This window comes from Suricata suricatta, chromosome 5 (genome assembly GCF_006229205.1).
Source record: "Suricata suricatta isolate VVHF042 chromosome 5, meerkat_22Aug2017_6uvM2_HiC, whole genome shotgun sequence".
Taxonomy (NCBI): Eukaryota; Metazoa; Chordata; class Mammalia; order Carnivora; family Herpestidae; genus Suricata; species Suricata suricatta.
The window spans coordinates 51,975,356-51,979,513 of NC_043704.1; positions in this window are offsets into that span (position 1 = coordinate 51,975,356).

A 4,158-nucleotide genomic window follows, 5' to 3' on the forward strand; every position below is an offset into this window, starting at 1 on the left:
CTCTCTCTCTCTCTCTCTCTCTCTCTCTCATTGTCTTGTGGTGAGGGCATTTAGATCTACTATCCTTCTGTCTATGGCCATACCACCCTGAATGTGCCCAATCTCGTCAGATCTACTCTCCTAGCAACTTTTAATTGCATAATACAGTATTTTAAACTATATTCACACCATGGCATATATTAGATCCCAGAATGTATTCATCTTTACCTAGAAGTTTGCATCTTTTAGTCAACATCTCCCCATTTCTCCCACCCCTGGCCCTTAGTAACCACCATTCAACTCTCTGCTGCTATAAATTCTATGTTTTTAGTTTCTGCATATAAGTGAGGTCATACAGTATTTGCCTTTATATATTTGGCCTGACTTATTTATGGTGGTGCAATGCCCTCGAGGTCCATCACCACCCATGTGGTCAAAAATCACAAATGGCATGATTTCCTTCTTTCTTAGGCTGAATAATGTGTGTGTGTGCGTGTATGTGTGTGTGTGTGTGTGTATTTTCTTTCTCCATTCATCCATGGATGATAGGTTGTTTCCATATCTTAGTTGGTGTGAATAATGCTGCAATGAACATGAAAGTAAAGACACTATTTGATAACTTTTCCTTTGCTTTGGATGTATACACAGAAGTGAGACTGCGGAATCATATGATAGTTTTATTTTTAATTGTTTGAGAAGCCTACGTACTGTGTTCCATAGTGGCTGTACCAATTTACGTTCTCACCAACAGTGTACAAAGGGTTCAGTTTTTCTCCACATCCTCATAAGCATTTGTTATCTCTTTTTGATAATAGTTATTCTAACATGGGTGAGGTGATATCTCATTGTGGTGTTGATCTGCATTTCCCTGATGAAATGTGAAGTTAAGCATCTTTTTTTAAAGCAATTTTTTATATACTTGTGGCCATCTGTATGCCTTCTTTCAGAAAATGTTTATTCATGTCTCTTGGCCATTTTTTTAAGTCAGTGTTGTTTTATTGCTGTTGAGTTGTATGAGTTCCTTGTATATTTAATTTTTTAAGTTTTTATTTTAATTCTAATTAGTTAACAACAGTATTATATTAGTTTCAGGTGTACAATATAGGGACTCAACACTTCCATACAACATGGTGTGCTCATCACAAGAAGTGCCCTCCTGCATCTCTGTCATCCATTTCACCCATCCCATCATTCACCTCCCTTCTGGTGAGTGTCAGTTTGTTCTGTCAAAAGCCTGTTGCTTGGTTTGCCTCTCTCTCTCTAGAGGCAAATGTCATTGCAAATGACCAGATTTCACACGTTTTTATGGCAGAGTAATATAATAATATGTTACATTTATTATTATATACATAATATATTCTATATATCATAATCACATCTTCTATATCCATTCATCAACTGATGGGCACTTGGGCTGCCTATTATAGATAATGCTGCTATAAACAAAGGGAATGCACATATCCCTTTGAATTATTGTTCTTTTATTCTTTGGATAAATATCCGGTAGTGCAATTTTTGGAGCATTACCAAGGTAGTTCTGTTTTTAATTTTTGAGGAGCCTCCATAGTGTTTGCCTCAGTGGATGCACAAGTTTGCATCCCCACCAAGAGCACATGAATGTTCCTTTTTCTTCACACCCTCACCAACTCCTTTTGTGTCATATGCTGTTGTTTTTAGCCATTCTAACAGGCGTAAAGTGACATCTCATTGTAGTTTTGATTTGCATTTCCCTAATGATAAGTGATAGTGAGCATCTTTTCATGTGTCTGTTGACTATATGGTCTTTTTTTTTGTAAAATGTCTTCTGCCCACTTTTAATTGGATTTTTTTTTTTTGGAGTGTTGGGTTTTATAAATATGTTTCGAATACTGAGCCATTATCATATAGATTATTTGTGAATATTTTGTCTCACTTCATAGGTTTTTTTCTTTTTGCTGATTGTTTCTTTTGTTGTGCAGAAGCTTTTTAGTTTGAAATAGTCCCACTTATTTATTTTTTTGTTTTGTTGTTTGTCCTTTTGATGTCATACCCCAAAACAATTGCTACCAAGACCTATGTCATGGAGATTTTCCTGTTGTTTTCTTCCAGAAGTTTTACAATTTCAGGTCTCATGTTTAAACTTTTAATCCTCTTCAAGTTATTTTTTTGTGAGTAGTGTAGTATAGAATTCCAACTTTATTTTTGGCATTTGTATATGCAGTTTTACCCACCACCATTTATTGAAGAGACTATTCTTTCCCCATTGAGTATTCTTGCTGCCTTGTCAACTATTAGTAAGGTTTACTTCTGGGCCTTTTACTCTATTTCATTGATTTCATTGGTCTGCTTTCATATCAGTTCCATACTGTTGTGATTTCTATATCTTTGTAATATAACTTGAAGTCAGGTAGAGGGATGCCTCAAATTGTGCTCTTTTTCGCATGATTGCTTTGGTTATTTGGGGTCTTTTGTGGTTCCATACACATTTTAGGATTGTTTTCTTTCTATTTCTGTGAAAAATATCATTGGTCCTTTTTAAAAAATTTATTTATTTTGAAATACAGAGGGGAAGAGAGAGAATGCATGCAAGTGGGGAAGGAGCAGAGAGAGAGAGAGAGAGAAATAATCTCAGCCAGGCTCCATGCTGTCAGCACAGAGCTTGATACAGGGCTCAATCCCATAAACTGTGAGATTACAACCTGAGCCAAAATCAGGAATCATATTTTTAACAAACTGAACCATCCAGGTGCCCCTGTAGTGGACTTTTGATATGTATTGCAGGAAATTTATAAATGGCTTTGGTAGTATGGGCATTTTAAACAATATTAATTCAGTTGATCTGTGAACACAGAATAACTTTCTATTTATTTGTGTGTTCTTTAGTTTCTTTCATTAAAGTCTTTTGGTTTTCAGTACGTATCTTTCATTGCCTTAGTTAAATTTATTATTAAGAATTTTATTGTTTGCAATGTTGCCATAAATGAGATTAATTTGTTTCTTTTTCAAATGTTTCATTGTTAGAGAAATACAGCTTATTTCTTTATACTGATATTGTACCCTGCAAATTTACAGAATTTGTTTATTACTTCTAACAGCTTTTTGTGAGTATTTAAGATTTTCTATTTTCATCTGTAAAAGTTTCAAACTTTTCATCTGTAAACAGAGACAATTTTACTTCTTCCTGTTCAATTTGCCTTTTATTTCTTTTTCTTGCCTAATTACTATTTTGAATAGGGATGATGAGAGTAGACACACATGTCTTGGTTTTGGTCATAAAGGAAAAGCTTTTAACTTTTCACCATCAAGTAAAATGTTAACTGTGGTTTTGTCATACTTGGCCTTTATTATGTTCAGGTGCCTTTCTACCATACTCAGTTTGTTAAGAATTTTATCAGAAAAGGATATTGAATTTGGCCAGTACTTTTTCTTTATCTATTGAGAGATGATGCTGCATTTGTGTTTTTCACTCTATTAATGTAGTGATAATACACTTAATTAATAATACACTTATTGATTTGCATATATTGAACAATCCTCGTATCCTTAGGATAAATGCCATAAATGATGTATAATGCTTTTAATATGGTGTTGGATTTGGTTTGTTAGTATTCTTTTTTTTTCATAATATTTTATTGTCAAATTGTTTTCCATACAACACCCAGTGCTCTTCCCCTTAAGTGCCCTCCACCATCACCACCACCTCTTTCCCCCCCTTCCCCTTCCCCTTCAACGCTCAGTTCATTCTCAGCATTCAATAGTCTCTCAAGTTTTGCATCCCTCTCTCTCCCCAACTCTCTCTCCCTCCTTCACTCCCCCCTGGATCTCCATTAGGTCTCTCCTGTTTTCCTGCAAGACCTATGAGTGCACACATATGGTTTCTGTCCTTCTCTGCCTGGCTTACTTCACTCAGCATGACAACCTCAAGGTCCATCCACTTTCCTACAAATGGCCATATGTCATTCCCTCTCATTGCCATGTAGTACTCCATTGTGTATATATACCACAACTTCTTGATCCATTCGTCAGGTGATGGACATTTAGGCTCCTTCCATGTTTTGGCTATTGTTGACAGTGCTGCTATGAACATTGGGGTACATGTGCTCCTATGCATCAGCAGTTCTGTCTCTCTTGGGTAAATCCCCAGCAATGCTATTGCTGGGTCATAAGGGAGTTCTATCGATACTTTTTTGAGGAACCTTT